General features: G+C 41.0%; 1 protein-coding gene across 2 annotated transcripts in view; it reads left to right on the top strand.

Annotated features, from left to right (window-relative positions):
- Positions 1-22,232, top strand: part of RFTN1 (raftlin, lipid raft linker 1) — a 456,281-nt gene that overhangs the window by 250,965 nt on the left and 183,084 nt on the right. The window lies entirely within an intron of this gene.

Here is a 22,232-nt window from a genome sequence, read left to right as displayed (position 1 = left end):
ACCCCTCCGTGTATCCATGGTCTGTGAAAATGCAGCAAATCTGGACCGTCCATTCAGGTTTTATAAACGGGTCCATGCAAATGCAGACGGTTCCGTATTTTTCTTGGGTGAAGACAGCTGCTATTTTTAACATTGCTATCTGCGGCTCCGGTTTTGATTCGGGCTGTAAAAACGGAGCCACAGGTACGTTTCCGGACTTAGTGTAAACTAGGCCTTAGTCCCAAAGGTTTTAAAGGAGAATGTATTGTCATTGAGCTGGGCACTCAAAATGAAATGTGGGATTGATTCACAAAGCAGCATTATGCTGTAACACCTGGATCTGCTAGATGTGTTATTTTATGTAAGTAACCATTAACTCGCTTTAACTATATACTGTATAAAATAACCTGGCAGATAACATTTGTAATTGCTCAAGCATTATCTGCTAAAAGCCCAGACATACTCACCCAAAATGATTGTTTATGATTGTTTTGGGTTACTTTTCAAAAGGTTCATGGGGGTCCTCCAACACCTACTAACTGCTTGTCAGAGGTGGGACATGCTGGAAATCTATGCTCGATTGTTATTACAGTCGGAAGACATCTAGAGCTTTCTCCCCTTGCATTCCCCTGAAGTCAGCTTCGGTGGTTGCCACTTCTATGAAAGATAGATAATTTAGCCATCTTTCCATGATGATCACAAGACAATAGTGATAATAGCCTTCTTTAAAATTCAAGCGGATTTAGCTGAGCATGTTATGTTATACACATAGTTACTTATAGAGGAACTCCAGTGAAAACAATGTAATAAAATAAGTACTTATTTTTTACAATAATTATGTATAAATGATTTAGTCAGTGTTTGCCCATTGTAAAATCTTTCCTCTACCTGATTTACATTCAGACATTTATCACATGGTGACATTTTTACTGCTTGCAGGTGATGTCAGTGGAAGAAGATGCTGCTTGCTTTTTTGGCAGTTGGAAACAGCTGTTATTTCCCACAATGCAACAAGGCTCCCACAGTGTGATGTCAGTACCTCAGTGCTGTGAAGCGCTGACATCCGTGTGGGAGGGGTTTCACCACAAAATTAGCCATACAGAACCCCCTGATGATCCGTTTGAGAAAGGGAATAGATTTCTTATTGGAAAAGAGGTATCAGCTACTGATTGGGATACAGTTTCTCTTTAAGGGGTTGCCAGCTGTAGCCTTCTGTAATAGGTAGTCCAAAGCAAATAGTTCAATCCTGCTGCGCTCCCAGTGATGATATATCTTTAGCATAAGATTTTACCACGACTCCAAGTATGTAAAAAAAAAATACAAAACATAGAAGGGCACATAGGGTGTAATGTTCACACTGGCATATGCCTCAAAAGTGCAGGGCCACGCTCCATGCAGAAAGGTGCCATCACCAGATGCCAGGAATAGATTCCACACACCTCCCCTCAGAGTGCCTACTTACCCTCAGGCTTCTTTGATGTACAGCGAAACAAGGCAGCCGTTGCCAACAACTTAGTCCTTGAGCCAATACAAGAACATAGTGTAAACCAAGCTTTAATAAGAATAATCCCTACTAAAAATTGCACGTACATCAATAAATATTCACATCGGCATATAAAAACAGTCTCTTTCGGCCTAGCGATCCTTCATCCACACTGAAGGCTGTGCTTCAGGAAGTCCAACTTAGAAGGCGTCCTAGCACCGACCAACGTGTTTCGTCACCTGGGCGTGACTCATCAGGGGCTGGTCCAGCTGGAATCTATTCCTGGTATCTGGTGATGGTAGCATCCTATGCTAAGGATATATCAACATCACTGGGAGAGCAGCAGGATTGAACTATTGCTTTGGAATAGCCATATTTATAAATAGACAAAAAGGGTTCTTCACTTAGAATGTGGAGAACACCATAGACTTCAGTGGAGATTTGCAGAAGTGTTTGCATAGCAGTCCCATGGCTGCCGGTTACCCTGCACTGTTTTGAATGTTTCCTGGCCTTTGCAGTACACTGTTGCCAAGTCATTGCTGTGAAGCTGGAACTCCACAATCTCAGAGGCCATGATCAAGCTGCAGTTCACTTCAGGGGCCCAGGTAGCATGAATCACCACTTTTGGCTGTTAGAAAAATAAAACAATACAATTTAAAATGTGATTCAAATAAATAGAGCTTGAGATCATCCACTATAGGGTAATAATGGTAGACGACCAGAGCAGTGGTTGTCACCATATAACGGTCAGATTTCCCTCTGTATAAATATAGTAGTGTGGTATATCAATGAGGAAAGGAAACACTAGGGGACACAGGAGGTATTGAGTAAAGTATTAACTATGCAGTGCTGGAGAATTTCTGATAGTACAGGGTGGCACACAAAAAAAGGTCAATTTGCCTGCTAGGTGCACGAGTATGCAAACAGATGGTGGCCAGGCTGCCCTTGTGTGTGTGTGTGTGCTTGTTATTTGCTCTGTGCTGTGTGTGTGCTATCCAGGTTTATTGAGGACTGTGTAGCCTGCATTTGCTGTCAAGTAAGAACGTTACCCATATGGCAACAAATGGAGCAACCCAGTGTAATGGATTGCGGAGACACCGCCGCGCGGTCTGGCAGCGGGGCGGCTGTCTCCGCGTTCAGACCGGCGGTTTCCGCACAGCAGCATGCATCTGGTGTGTCTGAGCCTAGTAGTGCACACTGATGGAGAGCTGCGCGCGCGCGCTAGGAGGCAGGACCTTTATGCCAATAGGAGAGGGATCAGCTGATCAGGACGATCAGCTGATCCCAGCGTAGTAGGTGATTGGCTAAGTGGGGCTGGGCGGCGCTGAGGAGCGCTGCTCTATGTATACTTCTTGCCTGTCAGTTGCTGGTTGTCTGCCGTTGCGAATACTTACGTGTGAGCTCTCAGACCAGTCAGATCCCACAGTGTGTTAGAACCAGGAGGACCTGGGAATTCACACTTAGCCAGAATACGTTTATGTTATATGTTAGACCAGTTCCAGGGTGTTGCGCCCACGGACCTCACACCCAAACTTAGGGATACTGTGTCATTGCTGTGTTATACTTTAGACCAGTTCCAGAGTGTTGTGACCAAGGACCTCACACCCAAGCTTAGGGACACTGTGTCATTACTGTGTTATACTTTAGACCAGTTCCAGGGTGTTGTGCCCAAGGACCTCACACCCAAGCTTAGGGACTCTGTGTCATTACTGTGTTATACTCTAGACTAGTTCCCGGGTGTCGAGATTAAGGAGCTCACACCCCAGTCTAGGAATCTGTTATATTTATATGTTATGACTATTTTCTCTGTCGACCTTTCTCTTGCTTTCTGATTCGGTACCTCTGCATATCTGTCTACTTGTTGCCAGACCCTGCCTGTAACCGGTTACCGAATCAGTCTTCTGTCTCTGTACCACATCTACTCATGTGTTGCCCACCTAGCCTGCCCGACTATCCTAGCTGTCACTCTCCCTGAGTGCTCAGTCTATCAGTATTAGCAGTGACACCATTCCATCAGGTGTCAGCTGCAACCAGGACTCCTCAGAGAGTCCGGCCTGTTAGCAGCCAGTGGTCCCATCCTCTGGCTACAGTACAGTTCACCATCTAATACTGTTATCCCTGGTTACCAGGTCCTCACTATCAAGAGATAGTTTCTGTACTGCCAGGGCCACCTGCCCCTTAGGTGGCTCTTGGCCGAGTTTCTTATATCTCCCGCTCCTCGGGAGATAGCCTCCAGTTCATCAAACACATTAACTCATTAGGTGTCCAGAGGTTAGTCATACTTGTATTATTGGTGATTCTGCAGATCATCCATAATCGAGTATACATCTGTATTGTTGATGATTCTGCAGATCATCAACAATCAGATTCTCTCTGTGTGCTGACACCGATCGTTACACCCAGGCTTCAATAAACCTGGGGAGAACATACAACACAGAGCAAATAACAGGTCCAGTTTTCCATGCGCCAAACTGTATTATATTCCCAGAATGACATTGCGAATGGCAACCACCACCAGAAGCAAGTGGGTACTCTACAACTCTGTTTTTAGATTACGTCTGTTTTTAGATTACGTCTTAGATCTGGGATGGTCACACTCAAGGCTGCAGCAACTAAGACTGGACAGTATCTCTAGCAAGCTGGTAAACATACATAAGAATGTTGTAGGTGCCCAAAGGAAATAAAATAATCAAAAAACTAAAAAGTAGAAGTGGATGCACTTATCTCCTGAGACAGGACAGCCAATAATGGGAAAAAATAATTGTGTATTAGCACAAACAACAATGTGTTTTGCGGGTCAAGCCCAATTAATCAGGTCACAGTGCTGAGTGGCTGAAACCTATAGTGTGTGAACACCTGTGTGCATCCACTTACATTCCTTTTCAGTTTTTTTTATTATTTTATTTCCCTTGAGCTCCTCCACCAGTCTTATGTATACGTTTATAAATATGACAATCTTAAGAAGCAATTTGATTTTTTTTATTTTTTTTTTAAAGGCGAACAAAGAAGTGGTGATTTGTAATTAGATCAGGGAGAAAATGAGGAGAAACAGCAATGAGCTCCATTATCTTTGCTTACAGGAAAATGACATGGGGGATCAGAGTCACATAATCCACTTCATGGGTCTGGTGGATCCAGATTCCGTGAACTGAGAGTGTTATACTACATTGTGATTAATAATATCATTTTTGCTAAAATAAATTCTTGTTCCATCTCCTATATTTGTCATTTCATAGTTTAGAATAGATACAGAGATTGACCTCTTGGTCTCCCAAGAATATAGGCCAGGTCATAGTTTTGACCTCCGTGACATTTCTTCAAATGACACTTCTAATATTTTTGTATTTAATTTTCTTGAACGTGTAGCTCAAACAATCAGCATCCTTAAGTCGCTTTTGTCCTTCAGAATAACCCAGTTGCGGAACAGAATACAAATCAGACCAGTAAGAGTTACGCTCTACATTAACCAGGCCATAGTTATTAGCTCAAGCTATTACAATTTGTAATAACAAAGAAATAAAACAGACGTTCGGATTGTTGCCGATGCTCACGGTAAAGATTACTTTGAGGTGTTATGTGAGTTCATTATTTAGAGCTTCTTTATAATATCTTACACCTTTCAAACTCAATAATCCTCCTTACGAGATAAAACCGCAGGGCTGTCAGCTTTGCAGCTAATTAATAGCGCCGGGAGCTTGTCAACATAAAACTCTGGCAATGTGTACGATAGACTTATTTTAGGTTCTATTTGCTTTATGTCTGGCAGATACATCTGAGGAAGGTTGGATACGCAAGTTCAGACTGACCACCCTAGAAACACTGCACCAGCTGCCTGGTCTGTGATGTGGACTCCTGTTTTTCTGGTGCCAAGGGCCGCTCCACACCCTTTATTGCTCTCTTCACCAGAATGATGAATATGCAGGTTTAGCCAAACCAGACGTGCATAATTCATCCATAATGATAAGCAAAACATTCCCCTATAGTGGTAAATTAGCCTCAGCCAGGAGGTAGAAGTAGGAATTATCAAACTGCAGCCTCTAGTATCTGATGCAGTTAATCAGCAGCTGTGCTACACCTCTAGTTAAGCCTCCCATATTTTCATATCATAGTCAATTTCCATTAAATGTACATACTTTTGGCAGTAAATACATTGGGCTCGATTCACAAAGCGGTGCTAACCCAGTTAGAGACTTTAGGCATGATAAGTATTGCACCACGCTGTTGAAAAGCCAGTTTAGGCGTGATAAGTTTAGGCGTGATAAGTTTAGACGTGATAAGTTTAGGTGTGATAAGTTTAGGCATGCTAAGTTTAGATAAGTTTAGATCGCATGCAAAGTCCCGCACGCAAAGCAGCGCCATTAAACTCTATGCAAAGTGCACCAGACTTTGCTAGCGCAAAACTTTTGACCAGCTGTGCACTGTGGTGCTAACCCAGTTGGTGCTTAAACTTATCACGCCTAAACTTATCACACGTAAACTTATCATGCCTAAACTTATCACACCTAAACTTATCACACCTAAACTTATCATGCCTAAACTGAGTTTAGGAGTGATAAAGGGCTTTCACCAGTGTGCTAACTGTTAGCACCGCTTTGTGAATCAGGCCCTTTGAAAGTAGATGGCTGACTGGTTGCTGTAGTTCCTTTTCCTGTTGAGATATTGCAATTTTATTGGACTTACCAGGTCTCGGGTTTCTGTCCAAACTCCTCCCACAATGAGATGGTCAGAGCGTGAACTGGCAGAGGCCACTAGCTAGGCCTGTAATCACAGACTACTTGACCCCACCCACCTCCTTCCTCTGCTAATAAAGAGTTCAGCTCTATTTGACCATCTTATGCTCAGTGTGTAAATAAGCCTTTAACCCTCCCCACATCCTACACAATTTGTATCTTTACAGATTGTTATGAAAGGACAAGACAAATAACATTTATTTCTCCTGCAGACTCAAATCACTTGAGCAGCAGCCACTAGGGCTTGCTCAGTAGGCAGTAGCATTGCTAGGAAGTCTATCCCAAGGACTCCTTACTGAATAGCTGCTGGCTTACTGACCAAGAAGAAGCTAAGATTAGAACCCTGGTAACCTGTGTCGGAGGCAAAGCCCTTAAAGGGAACCTTAACTGAACGGGGGGTAAAGAGTTTCACTTACCTGGGGCTATTACCACCCCCCTGCAGCAGTCCTGTGCCCTCGGAGCCGCTCTGGAATCCTCCGGTCTCCCGCTGTCACTTAGTTTCATTTTTGACGACTCACCAGTCGGCCGGCCGCCATGCGCATACAAAAATACGCGTTGCCACATATCAACGGAATGCTACTACATTAACAGAGCGGCTCGGAGGGCACAGGACTGCTGCAGGGGGCTGGTAATAGCCCCAGGTAAGTGAAACTCTTTACCCCCGTTCAGTTAAGGTTCCCTTTAACCATCACATTATTTAGATCGTATTGTATGAAAACAGTGAAGCTGGTGAAACCAATCAATCCTGGCCGATCGCATTAACAATCAGTGATTGTTGATCAATGATAGATCAGGGTGGCAGATTTTTTTCATTGATTCAATCATAACTAATTTAGTTACAATCTCAAATTGGATTATTTAATGCTGGGGATCAATAAATATGATCTGTTCTTTCAATCTAAATGATCTTTTAAAAAAAAATTTTTTTGCTTATCATCGCACCATTTATAAGCATTTTTACTCGTTACAGAGTGGCCTGATCTGACACAGCCCCAGTTTACTGTAGGTGGAACAATATGTTCAGAGTTGCTTGTAAGCGGGGAACTTGTACGAAAACTGTCAAATGTTTTATACACTGAGCAGCAAGAATGCAAATGACAGAGCTTGTCCTTATTAGCACCAGTAGAGCATTTATTTTTGTAGCACGACGCATATCAGTGTAATGGATAGGAAAACATTTTCATACTGTCCTAGATCTGTCATGTGTTTCTAAAACCCATTCCTAGGAACTAGCGGTTATCATGCACATTAAACAGTTGTTGCATCCCTCATCCCTACCTGTGAGGATTGCACAAACTCAGAATGCAAAATTAGCTGTTAGCATATTTAACAGTTCCAACAAAAAAGAGGACCTGTCGCATACTGTGTAATTTGCTATATATTCTCTCTCTCTCTCTATATATATATATATTTTTTTTTTTTTTTCTTTGTTTTGTTTTTATTTTGCTTTAACCACAGATATTTTCACTTTGTGCTTTAAAATGTCTGTCATTTATGTAATGATTAATAAAAATGCAGTGCTTTATTACTTCAGCTAACATCTGGAAATATGCCTGAAGAAGGGGACAAGTTCCCTGAAAGCTTGCATAACAAAACGTTATCAGTTAGCCATTATCTCTTTTACAAAACACTGTTTTTCTATGTACGTAATTGGCTAAAACGGTACAGAACATCTTTTGCTGTTACTATTATCAGGCCAAAAAAATGGAACATATGAGGCATGATTGAGAATCTTAGTGACGGCTCTGTGTACCCTGTGAACTGGCCATACGTAGGGAAGCCATTTATTACTATCACCAAACAGTCCAGATCTCTTCATCTGAGGTCAGGTCTGAGTACTACAGGGGTTCTTTAAGCTTTTTTTAAAAAAAAGTTTCACTTACCTGGGGCTTCTACCGGCCCCCTGCAGATGTCTTGTCCCACGTTGTTCCTCAAGGATCCTCTGGTCCCCCGCCGCGGCTCACCCTCCGATTTTTCTTTTTTAGCAGTCGAGCGCCACTCCGCGGCCGTGGCCACGCACGTCTTCTCTGTTGCTCATGTTGCCGGGAGTGTCCTGCTCCAGCACAGTACGGAGTTTTCTGATACTGCGCCTGCACAGGACGCTCCCGGTGACTTGAGCGGCAGCAAGGACGTGCATGATTACACCGGCGCAGTGGCACTTGACTCCGTAGATGAAAAACAGAGAGTGAGCCGCGATGGGGGACCGGAGGACTGGCGTGGGACAAGACGTCTGCAGGGGGCCGGTAGAAGCCCCAGGTAAGGGGGAAAAAAAGCTTAAAGAACCCCTTTACGTTTTGGTCTAAACTCTCAAAACAGATATTATACTCTGAAGCATAGAAAGTTCAAGTTTCCATCACAATTATATCCATCTTGCCTTTCTTTAACAAGTCATAATTATCCCAAGTGGTGTTTGCAATCTGTTGCGCTGTTTGCTACATTTGGAGTTTTTTGCCAGCTTTAGAGTCATACAATTAGTAACCAGTTCATTGGTCTGATTTATAAACATCGCCAGTTTCTAGTGAGTGTGGTGGAGCTTGACAGGATAAATTAGCAATTGACTGCCATCCTCATCAATCCTTCTACCTGAGATTTCCACATTCCTTTGCTTGGATATAAAAATAACATCTTGAGAAAGCAACATAATTAACACTTCCACGTTCTCACAGGGGCTGCTGCCTTCGGGATCTGAAGGTTAGATTGATTATGTAAATGTTAAATGTAATTATTGTAGGCTTAGCTCTGGGGAAATGCATGTGTATTAACTTAACCATCCATTTCATTGATATCAGGGGGTTTCGTTTAACATAGTCATTTGATGCAGATCATTGAATGTAGAAAACTTTCATATCATGGATTAAATACGACATAGAATTACTTTTTGAATCATTTATGTTCTTTTAGTGTGCGGCCATTATTTATGAGATCTCATAGTGTTAATCCATCAGTTTCCAGATGATGATAAGGCCTCGTTCACATTATCGCACGCAGATGGCCGTGCAATCGAACGCAATACGTACAAACGTACGTCATCTGTGTTTGCATGCGTTGCGTTGCTGATTCCATTCACTTGTAGCGAATGGGTCAGCCGTGCGTTTTGCTGAAAAATACGTGCAGCATGCTTTCGCGCACCGCACTGGTACGGAACGTGTGCAGTGTAAGCATCATACAGTGCAGTCTATGCACTTCTGATGTTTGTGCGTGTCTTCCTCCTGCACGCATTGCCAAATTACGGACGGCAACACGTATAATGTAAATGAGGCCTTAGCAATACCTGTGTAAGGCTTGGTAGTGTATTCTCCACAGTCAGCATGCAACGCATGAGCTGACGTGAAGGAGGTACACACACTAGCACAAGGAAACAGGCTATCCCCAGTATAGTGGAGGGGAAGACTGACTCCAATAGGAGATTGTGGCGCACAGAGCCGGTGCAGATCCGACAGCCACAAACAATACTTTCGCTATAACGTCTCAGCGCAAAGTAGCGCTGAGCGCATAAACCAGAACTGAGGAAATCAGGACAGGTAGTCAGAATGAACGCTTGCTAGCTAGCCGCTACTTAGTGACAGCAAGCGTCCACAATAAAACAGACTGGAATGAGGCAGCCAATGCGTTGCGGCGATGACGTGCCTCACAAAGACAGGACAGGATAGTCAGGAAATAGCAGGATCAAGATAGATGAATGTAACACAGATAAATATACAATAAGTATGATTTCCTAGCGTATTACAATTACAGCTATCAATGAAACTATTTGTAACGTCTGACTAACATATGTATATATCGGCAATGAACCGATATATGACATAAGCAGGAACACTGACTTAGGACTGGAACGATACAGGGAACAGGACTCAGAAGGATTCGCTATCTCTTCGCAGAGATGAACGCAATCCACAAACGGTAACAGGACAGGATTCAGAAGGATTCGTTATCTCCTCGCAGAGATGAACGCAATCCACATACAGGACCAGGAACAGGATAACTAGCTCAGCACGGGTGATCAACGTGCTAGAACTGACTAGCTGAACACAGGATATAAACAGTTCGTGTACGTATATATCAGCGTCACTGATGTATTAACGTAACACGAATACAAGGAAAATAATAAACGTGCTGTATGCATATATATGGGCAATGAACCAATATATGATGCAAAACCAGCAAAGTATCTTTAGAACAAGAAACACGATCGGGGGCTGAAGCGACAGCAAGACAGGCTTAAACTGAAGCTATGAAAACCCGAGGAGTCCTGCAGGAAGCAGATCTTTATACTGAGGTCATCCAATGGGAGCAGACATGCAGATTCCCACACAGGTGAATGGTAATCAGTCACAAGCTGACAGCAGGGAAAGGCAGACAAAGCTATGCAGCTTGCATGGAAAGAGATCAGAACTGCCTGAGCTGCAGCACTACTACTTCCAGCAATATCTGCTGCAGCAGCGATCATGACAACCTGTTTATCTGAGCAAAAAACTTTTAGGGGCCTATTTATTTTATATGTTTTATATTTAGTTCTTTAAAGGGGAACTCCAGTGAAAATAATGTAATTAAAAAAAGTGCTTCATTTTTACAATAATTATGTATAAATGATTTAGTCAGTGTTTGCCCATTGTAAAATCTTTTAAATCCCTGATTTACATTCTGACATTTATTACATGGTGACATTTTTACTGTTGGCAGATGATGTAGCTGCTGCATGCTTTTTGGGCAGTTGGAAACAGCTGTAAATAGGTATTTCCCACAATGCAATAAGGTTCACGACAGGAAACTGCCAGGAGTACCACAGTCCTCCGTTTCTTGTGGGAGGGGTTTCACCACAATATCAGTCATACAGCGCCCCCTGATGGTCTGTTTGTGAAAAGGAATAGATTTCTCATGTAAAAGGGGATATCAGCTACTGATTGGGATAAAGTTCAATTCTTGGTCGGAGTTTCTCTTTAAGCTAAGATGGGACAAGGACAAGTCCGTTTGCATGTTTGATGTGAAACTGCAGACACTGTCTATTCTAAAGATGGATACTAAATACTACAGATGGATACTTCCCTAGAATCATGTTAAATTTTTTTCTTACCGTAAAGTCCTTTCCTCTCGGGAGGAAATTTCTGTTAACCTCTTAGCCACCAGTTGTGCCAATTTCCTTTAGTGACTCTATTTTTTTTTTATTCAAGTCACATAATGTTGGACTGTATTTTGTTATGAAGCTGAAAATTCTAAAATAGTGCACAAAAGCCAGCAATTCAAATGGGAAAATTTATGTATTTCAATCTCTATAAGGGCACTATATTCAAAGCTCTATAGGAAGCCAGTGTTTCTGGGTCCCCAGAACTCCTTTATCAAGGTCTTGATAATAGGGAGTCCTGGTTGCTCCTAAACAATGGCTTTGACATATATTGCCCATCAGGGATTGGGACCCTATCCTCTTGACCGATATCGCTGGACTGGCCTGTACCCTTCAAAGTGTATCTTTTAAAAGCCTCCTAGCCACAACACATTTCGGGACCCTCTTCCCTGATTATATTTGCCTTGATTTTCACAGTTCCTCTCAACCTCTGTTTCTTGATGACACAACGGGCATTATTTTGTTATTTTTTTATAGCCCTACTCTGCTTTGTGGGCATTGGTTAGCTTAATTTTTAGATCCTCTCTCTGTCACTTGGAAAAGTCCACGGTTGATGAGTGACAGTACAAAGTGTCACACAAATGTATTGAGCTCTGCAACTGTCACGGAGGTAACAACTCCTAATGGCCATAGAGTCCTATTGATGTAATTTGTGTCAAAGGCTTTGCGGAAATCCTCTTTAGCACTGGAAGAGTGGAATGGTATCCAAGCATTTGCACATGCCACAATTGATATTTGATTTGTTACTGTGTTCTAAATTTGATGAATCGATATTCATGTTTTATTCCAGTATATTTTTCATATTATTATATCATATTGAAGATTTCTAGCCAGCAGGTAGGGCTTCCAGGCAAAAGAATCCGATAAGCTCATTCTCAGTTCATAGCCTTGCTGTTAAATAAGATTAGCTAGCAAGCTGATTGTTCCATTAGCCTCAATTAATAAAATCTTATCCATGAAGCCTATGGTTCACAGCTGTCTGTGTGCTACAGGCTACTGCTGTGCCTTGTAATTTGAAAACCCATGATGCTTTGCAAACTGAGTAACATAACACTCTGAATTAACACCTTAAATCGGAATATAACCCAGAATTTCTTCTTTGTTCTAAAAGATTATTTACAGCATATAATATACTAACACAATGTGTTTTTTTTTGTAAAACAGCATTCAAAGGGTTACATCACAGAGCTGACTCTTTCTTCTGCAGGGAGAACCCACATCCAAACTGCTTATAATCTTATCTTGTGTACACATTCTTTACTTGATACATTTATGTAAACATTCTCTGGCTGTGCAGGACTTCAGCTGATGAGTGCTGAAGTGAAAAACAGATCAGAAATAACTGCTGGCAGCATTTAAAACAGAATGACAACAGTTATAAATAAAATGCACCTCCAGCTTTCAAAGTAAATTAACTGAGCTTTGGGAAGTTATAATATCTAAATGAATACTTGTGCACAAAATCAAATATGATAATTGTATGGGTTATAAAAAGTAGGAAAACACATTTTTGTTGAAAATGTTGTCAGAGTTTTAAACCGCTTTAATGCCCAGTGTATTATAATTTAAACACTTACCTAAAATTTCCCCATGCTGGGAGGATAATACATTTGTTTTTTAGAATTAGTGTCTCGGTCCCATGCACACCTTGTGGGCCAGTTTCCACTGAGCCAGTGTGCATCTCGCAGGACGCACTGCATTGTTTTGATGCACGAAAGCGATTCGGGTGCATGCTGTGGTAAAATGCAGCATGCGAACTGAATCGCACCGCCATGTGATTTGGACATTAATACTTTGGTAAAATGGGCAGTGTTTCCCCATATGAATTGCTTGTGGGGAAACATTGTGTCTTCTGCACTAGTGGCAATGAGCTCTAAGACAAGGAGCTTCAGTCTCTTAGTAACAGTGCCCTCTGACTCATTAGAAGTCAGGTGACCAATCACAGTATGTAAATAGTACCTTGTCCTAAATGTATCGGTGTTTCCACCCAGTCTATGAACAGAAGGAGGCAGCGCAAAGTTTTGTCCAAAATACCATACAAATGTAAATAAAGAAAATAAAATTTGAATCCGACTCCTTAGTTTATGTGAACCACCAATTTCTCTGACTCCACAGCCCTGCTGGATATAAGTTGCTAGCACAGTGGTACTATATGCCTGATAGACTCCACAGAATCTTCCCAGGCTCGAGCCCCCTGTGCTGGAGCTGTGCAGCACATAGGGGAACTTTATTGGGTGTTTTCTGGAGCATTCCATCCGTGGTACCCTTCTGGGATTCAGTCCATTATCACAAATATTACAGAGGTTGAATTTTCGAATGATCCTTCTTACTACCTATTGCACAACACCCCGAGGAGACTAGGGAAGTATAAAAAAAATCCCTTTCTAAACATTTAATTAATGCAGCTAGACTGATCATCGCCCATCATTGGAAGTCGACTCACACTCCTTCTGTAATGGAGTGGGTGAGGAAGGTCAAATCCACTGAATATACTAAGGAAGACCTAACACATTCTATACACGGGTGGAATTAACAATTTAGCCGCACTTGGGCACCCTGATCAGAATTTGAAGAGTCAGCAGAGTATAAAAATTTGATGGACCCAAGCTCTGCGTAATGGTGTGCGAACTCCTGATGTTATGAAGGCGTCTATCACTTTTTCCAGTGCTCATTAGGGCCCCCTTCCATCTTTGGTTGGACCTTAGTAGGTATATACCAAAGTGATAGACACCTTCATAACATCAGGAGATTGCACACCATTACGCAGAGACTAGGTCCATCAAATTTTTATACTCTGCCGATTCTTTTAATTCTGACCAGGATGCCCAAGTGCGGCTAAATTTTTAATGCCGCCCGTGTATAGAATGCGTTAGGTCTTACATAATATATTCAGTGGATTTGACCTCCCCCAACCTCTCCATTACAGAAGGAAGTGAGTGGGACTCCTAGGTGTGTGTTCTCTTTGGGCTCTCCGGCCTCACCCACCACATTCAGTCCTCTTGCACACTACATGGCCAGCATATAGAGTACATAGGGACAGCTTTGTGTTTAGGTTTTAGCATCCAATGTGATTTTTTTTTAATGACATTCTTTGCATTCAGTGATTTATTTTTTTTTGAATGACATTCTTTTTCTTCCTCTTTTTGATTGCATGCATACTCTAGATATAGGAGGTGTACTTATATATTTTCAATGGTTGCTGTTATATTTAATGAGGGTGTTGCTGGCTGGCACCCAAGCACTCAAAAATGTTCCCATGTTGATTTCGTGCAATGTGATACTCATGGATGGTATTGTATCTATTCCTTTCTGTGTGTTCTCTGTTTATACTGAAAATACCTTTAAAAAATAGAGTTTTCAAAGTAAATATATTATGTAATTTCTTTAGGTGTCTACTTATTCAAATAATACATTCAGCAAAATGTATGCGTCTTCTTTTACCAAATTTTACACTAAAAGGAAGCAGGACTCATGGATCTGCAGTTTCCAGATTGAAAAATAAATATTGCTTTTCAGGGGTCAAGGACAGGTGTAGTTAAGCTGCTTGGGTTCCTTATGAGCAGGGTTGGAATCAACTATATTTTTGGTTAGGGAAAAGTATCAGATAGGGTTCAGGTTAGCTATATATTGGGAGGTGGATTAGGGTTAGATATAGTGGGAGGATCACAGTTAGGATTAGGAAATGGAAATATTGTTTAATAGTAAATAAAAAAAGTGAGCTTTTTAGTTCTTTAACCAAAATACAATTACGATAAGGCTGCATCTAAGCATTACTGTCTCTATATTAGTGTCCTCCCTCTTCCTCCTCCTCCTCTGTGGAGCCCACTGTTCCCTGAGTATCCCCCATGTGCTGCATTTTATTGTATGTGCTATGTAAGCAACTAGCAACCACCCACCACTCTTCACTAATTCAAGGGCAGGGGAGCAAGTTACATAGGAGGAGGAGGAGTTGGGCCATAGTACTATAAGAGGGGAGGAGAACACTGGCAGACAGAAATCCTGGATGGAGTCTAACTTCCTCAACAGTCAGAAGATTTGTAGAAAAATACTAATAGGTAAGTATGAATTTTATAATATAAATGTGTTCCAGTGTCAGACACATTACGTTGGACCTATAAGTGGTCACAAGTGGTCACTCAACACGGTACTTATAGATCTAGTTTAAGATTCAGGCTATAGGTTGGGTCTGCAGCATTTTAGGGTTACACACTGCAGAAAGTGGAATTAAAGGTGTTTAGCACAGGGTAGTCGAGGGGATTAGTGTGTCCCCATCATCCACCTCTTTTATTTTCATTAGCTATTGAACCATTAGCCAATTTCATTAGGAAATACTCTCTTAAAATAAAGGGTTGTTGGTGGGATACTTGAAACTCTCCTGAAATTGGGGAATCTTGGTCTCAAGTGCATGATTTTCTATCTATTTAACTTGATCTGTCATTTTTTTACTTAAAATATATATACTGGGCAAAAACAGCTTGACTTAATATTTGGGGTGGGCCAAGGTAATGCATGGACCAAGAATACACGAGGGAGACAAATACCAGGAGCCAATAGTTCAATATATTAGAACTCCAGAATAAAAGAGGTAAAGGAAGAAACTAACTTATTTCTGGTTGCAATAAAACTGCAACTACTAATAAGGCTTATGGAGGAGTTCATGTCCCCATCAAAGAGCTCAAGAGCTGCAGCCACTAAGGGTGCTCTCAATGGGCCTGCGGTGTTAGGAAGTCATGCCCAAGGACTTCTTACTGACCCTAGCCAGGATTTTAACCCAGTCTCTCATGTCAAAGGCAGAGCTATAGACTACGCTAAAAATACAACATTTTAACAGAGATGTAATCAGTAAAAGCTGATAGATGGAGGTGCCCAAAAATGTACAAAATAATTAAAAACTGTTTGGATTTTAAAGCAGCCACAATAACCAGTATTTAAAACTTTATTGGACAAAGTAGGGTCAGACAATGTGTTTCTCAAGCATTTCCTGCTTCATCAGGTCAATAATAGACACAGAAAAGTACCTAAAAATACACATAATTAATATGCATAAATGCAAGTGCTCCAAAGACAATCCTGACCAGAAAATACCAAAGGGCTTGGTCATATTGAATTTTCAACAGCAGTACAACAAATACAGCACAACAATGCCCCCTCCCCCCCCCCCCTCCCCTCCACACACATACACACACTCCTTCCATCTGTCCCTTCACAGTCCAGTCCAACAGCAAAACCTAACATCAATACATTTACTTACTAATCAGGTTGTTCTTCATCAATACCCTGATCTTTTAGGTATTCCGGCCATGTAGTCCATATTCTATAAAACTTGAGAGGGCAATTCCTCTGAACATAGGTCAACTTATACATAGGGAGCACTGCGTTCTCCATCCTTACCCAATCTCCTGCTGATGTGGCATGTTGTTTCATGCAATGCACAATCATGGTTTTCCTGGCATAGAAACACAACATAATCCATAAGAGCACTAACCGCTTAGAGCAGAGTTCCCCAACCCTATCCTCAAGGCCCACCAACAGTACATGTTTTGCAGTAAAACCACAAACATACACAGGTGAGGTAATTAGTGTTTCAGCAGAACTGATTAACTCCCTTTGTGGATTTCCACAAAACATGCACTGTTGGTGGGCCTTGAGGACAGGGTTAGGGAACACTGTCCTAGAGGACACCATTTCCCCAACAATTCCCAGCAAATACAGTTTAGGGTCAAGTGTAATGGGTTTCTCAAATATTTCGATAAGTATCTTATTCACTTGGTCCCAGTACCTCTGGATATGAGAGCATGACCAGACCATGTGGATAATATCTCCCCGAACAAGGCCACATCTGGGACACAGCTCAGATCTATCACGATACATACGTGCTAACTGGAGCGGAGTATAATAGATTCTAAATATGAACTTCATCTGCACCAATCTGTCCTTCATAGGGATGAGATAATCCCCTGTATCCTCTATCCGACCATTCTTGATCATCCAAGATAGGGACATCTGCTTAAATACAACCACGTTCATAAAAGATACATAAACAAATCATAATAGTCCTAAATACATTATATTAGCAATTCATTTCTTCTTTCTAATAGTTCATATAAGTACAGTATCAATAAAATACCTGTATAAATAATGAATAATAACTAATAAATACATTCATAATAAGTTATTAATAATTGATCTATAAAGCACATAGTCCAATATATAACCCTTATTCTAGCATATTGATTTGTACCATTAGAAAATTTGAATAATCAACTCATAAATGATTATAAAAAAATGATTTACAAAATTGTTAAAAATCTAAACGTACAAATTGAGAATGCTACAATAATGTTTATATATTGGTCTTTTGAGTGAAACCCTCTATTACGTCAGTTATCCCACTTCCTTTATCTACGCATTGCTAGATATTAGTATGTGGTCTTTTGAGTGACACACACTTTTACGTTAATTATCCCACTTCCTTTATTTATTGCTGGATATTGGTACGTAGCCAGGCCCTCCTACTGATGCTTAGCTTAGACTATGATGTCATGAAGCCTTCTCCTCCCAGGGCACCGGATCTGTAAGCAATTCTCTTTTTCTCCTGAGTTTTCTCCTAGGTGATATTTTCACCAACTTGTGAGTACTTTTTCAATTGTAAAATGCTGAAAAGCTAGTTTAACCCATTCAGGTTCCGTCGTTTTCACGTGAGAAATGTTCACCTCCCATTCATTAGCCTATAACTTTATCACTACTTATCACAATGCACTGATCTATATCTTGTTTTTTCTGCCACCAATTAGGCTTTCTTTGGGGGGTACATTTTGCTAAGAGCCACTTTACTGTAAATGCATTTTAACAGGAAGAATAAGAAAAAACGGAAAAAAATTCATTATTTCTCAGTTTTCAGCCATTATAGTTTTAAAATAATACATGCCTCCATAATTAAAACTCACGTATTGTATTTGCCCATATGTCCCGGTTATAAAACTGGTAAACAAGTTTAAAATAAAAAAAATATAGAAATATTTCATCTTTACATTGATATTTAAAAAGTTTAGACCCTTAGGTAAATATTTACATGTTTTTTTTTTTTTTTTATTGTAATGGTTTTTTTTTTATTGTAAACATTTTATTTGGGTAGTTTTGGTAGGGTGGGAGGTAAACAATAGATTTATAATGTAAATGTGTGTTAATTTAAATTTTTTTTTTTTACAGGTGTAGTATTACTTTTTGGCCACAAGATGGCGGCCATGAGTTTGTTTACATGACGTCACTCTAAGCGTAACATACGCTTACAGTGACGCATCGGGAAGGGAACGGCCAGAAAAGGCGCAGCTTCTGAGAGAAGCTGTCGCTTTTTCAGCGGGGGAGAGGAATCAATGATCGGGCACCGTAGCCCGATACATTGATTCCCTGGCTACCGAATCCGCGGCCGGAAGTGCGCGTGCACGCGCGCGATCGGCCACGGGAGCGCGCGGTAGCGCGCTTGGTTCCTGGACGTAGAAACTATGTCCAGGAACCAAAATAGGTTAAAGAGAAGAGAAAAATTATCACCTAGGAGGCCATATGCAATTCACTTTTCAACTGAGTTTTCTCCTAGGTGATATTTTTACAATTTGTAAATAAAATGCCGTTTACACCACCAGCATCTAGTAAACCAATATTCAAAATCATTTTGACAGTACTTTTTCATCTACTTTTTGTTATTTTTTGCATTGCAAAGTGCTAAAAAGTTAATGTAAATTGAAGATTAAAAATTATCTCCTAGGAGAAAACTGAAAAAGTGAATTGCATATGGCCCAAGGTGTTGTTTCTATTCACTTCACAACAAACATACATTCTACAGTGATGCACCTTGCCAGCAGTCTCCAAAGTAATAAATGAAGAATGTAAATCAAGGTGAGGAAAGATTTTACCATGGGCAAACATTTACTGTATTAAATAATGTATAAAGTAATATTGTACAAAAGAAGCAATTTTATTCAGAAAGCTTTCTTGGCTATGGATGAAAAAAATATAATTTTTAAAAGAGCTCAGTCATAAAATGGCTTATGAATAAATATATTTTATAAACGTTGTGTTTTCCTGTAAATAATGAACTGTTCCTAGGCCACTGCAATCCTTTTCATAAGAGGTTCTTCATTTAATAAGCATAAAATATAAACAAGTTGTGATTCCCCTAACTGGACACTGCACCAATACGAGCAGCTAGACATGTGCTATTATACTATCAAAATGACTGTGATTAACTTGCATCCAAAAGGCTTGCCTGCAGCGGTTATCCTTCCAAAGAGGTCATTAGAACCCCAGGCGGAAACCGTCAGATATATCATGTGAATACACATTAGAGTATAGAGTTGCCTGCAGCACAATGAAATGAAAATTATTCTTACATTTCATGTGAGCGCACAGTGGGATATTCAGGCAAGTAACCTGTTAGACTGCATCCACTTCAGTCTCCTGTTAGGCACCATACAAAGACAAATAATGTGATTATACCGGAGCGTAATCTTCTGTGATTAAAAACAGACTCACTGGAGATGTTCATTGTGCCGGCTTTCTTTGTGCACCCTAAACTTTTCCCTTTCTCTCTTTATGCTGCATAATTACTTTTCTTTATTCGGTTACACTGCAAGTGATGTACCTTGTTCTGCGTGGAACTGGAATAAACAATAATGGCTGATTAATAAAGAAAATTGGGGACGATTCAAGGTTGAGCTCTGAACGAAACCAGAAACTGCTTGCTGGATTCACTTCCACCTAAGCTTAATAATCAGACAATGTCACAAAACAGGGTTTAAATGAAAAGTTTACAAAAGATAAAAAGATGCTACTGATGGTAATTTTACACAAGACGAAAGGGTGCTGCAGCTGGTTTATATTATTATGTTTCCCTTTATGAGTATAATTGTTATGTTGCCTGATGTGGGCAAATAGTGCTGTGCAAGCAGGTGAATGAGGGCAAAAAGACTGATCTCTGGAATATTTTAAGTAAACATTTGAAACCCTCACCAAAATCATCTTGTGGTTGATTCACAAAGTTTACTTCTTTTTCATTTAAACTGTAAAGAGAGCTATAAGATAAACACATAAGAAGAGATAACTCATGATCTCTCTCTCCTTATTTGTTTATCTTATGAACTATCTCTCCTCATTTGTTTGGCTCATTAATTTTCTCTCATTTGTTTAGCTTGTGAATTAAGTGAAATAAAGAGAGATAAACCATTGGTTAATGGTTCGTACACATATGACAGTTTTCCACCTAACTATCGTCCAAACTTGACTGTTAGACAATAGGTTGGGCGTGTGAACACATGGCAAACGACTAGACGAGCCACTGATAAGCGGCAGTTTGCGGATCCAACTGGTGGATCAATTGGCCAACTATTATGCAAGTTGGCCCCGTGTGTTTGAACGACTTGTTGTTTTTTGAATGCGGATATGGTGTAAGTGCAGTATTTAAAGTTGATTGTTCGGTTGGTCAGAGCGTGTGTATGTACTGGTGGTGCAAACAACAAGCTGTGTGGTTCTTCATGTTGGGCGGCTGGTCGTACATTATGTTGCACGTGTGTACGTTTCTTTAGTCATTTATGGATAGATACATTGTGAGTTAATAAGTAAGGTGAGATATTGCAACAGATGATCTTTAAACCAGTCTAATTGTGTCATATGACTCAACCCCTTGAATGACAGTTTACGGCCGAGTGCTGTTCAGGCTAGCGATGCGTTCTGTTGGTATGGAGTGGAAAGGAGGGGCAATTCACAATGGAGCGTGGGAGAGGGAGGTTAAAGGGACACTTAAGTCAACAAAAAAAAATGAGTTTAACTCACCTGGGGCTTCCAATAGCCCCCTGCAGCTGTCCAGTGCCCTCGCCGTCTCCCTCCGATCCTCCTGGCCCCGCCGGCAGCCACTTCCTGTTTCGGTGACAGGAGCTGACAGGCTGGGGACGTGAGTGATTCTTCACGTTCCTGGCCACAATAGCGCCCTCTATGCTGCTATTGCATATATATTTGATACCATATAGCAGCATAGAGGGTGCTAATGTGTCTGGGAACGCGAAGAATCACTCGCGTCTCCAGCCTGTCAGCTCCTGTCACCGAAACAGGAAGTGGCTGCCGGCGGGGCCAGGAGGTTCGGAGGGAGGCGGCGAGGGCATCGGACACCTGCAGGGGACTATTGGAAGCCCCAGGTGAGTTAAACTCAATTTTTTTGTTTGACTTAAGTGTCCCTTTAAGGAGAACAATGTTCTCAGTGTGCTCTTGGCTGAGATGATCAGGCACACCAGATCTTTTGGCAACACGTGTGGGAGGATCGGAGTTGCTGTAGTTAAATTAAAATTACATTTTATTATGAATTCCTAAAGTTCCAATACCGCCCCCCACCCCCATAATATTGTTGCCTTTTCTATTTATACTGCTTTGGGTGCAATTAAGGTAGCTTTTTTTTTTTTTAAGTTTGAGTCCTATTTAAAGTGGATCCGAGATGAACTTTTACTCATCGCATAATTGTGTTCCTTTCCTATAGTTTAAAGGGCATTCCTCAAGCCAAATACTTTTTTGTTTTTGTTTTAATACTCTAATTCCCTATAAACTAAATAAGCCCCACCCACAGTTTTCAGAGAGCCTTGGCAGTAGCAAGGGCTCATGGGAGCTCAGTCTGGGCAGGAGGAGGGGGAGGTATTACTAGCCAGAGATTTCAGAGGCAGAGGGGAGGAGGGAGGAGGAGGAGGGATTAGGTTTTTTTCAGTCTGAGTGCAGACGGTGCAGATAAGCCTGCCTCTGTGTAATGTTTACAAACAACATGGCTGCTGTGATTGTATCACAGGAATATTCTATTAAAGCAGTATGCAGACAGATTTGCTGTTTAAACCATCTAAACTGTACATAAGATATATAGACAAGTTACTTGTTATAGTTCGTTTTTCAT

The sequence above is a fragment of the Hyperolius riggenbachi genome, chromosome 5, assembly GCF_040937935.1.
Source record: "Hyperolius riggenbachi isolate aHypRig1 chromosome 5, aHypRig1.pri, whole genome shotgun sequence".
Taxonomy (NCBI): domain Eukaryota; kingdom Metazoa; phylum Chordata; class Amphibia; order Anura; family Hyperoliidae; genus Hyperolius; species Hyperolius riggenbachi.
This window is presented reverse-complemented; position numbering and strand designations above follow the sequence as displayed.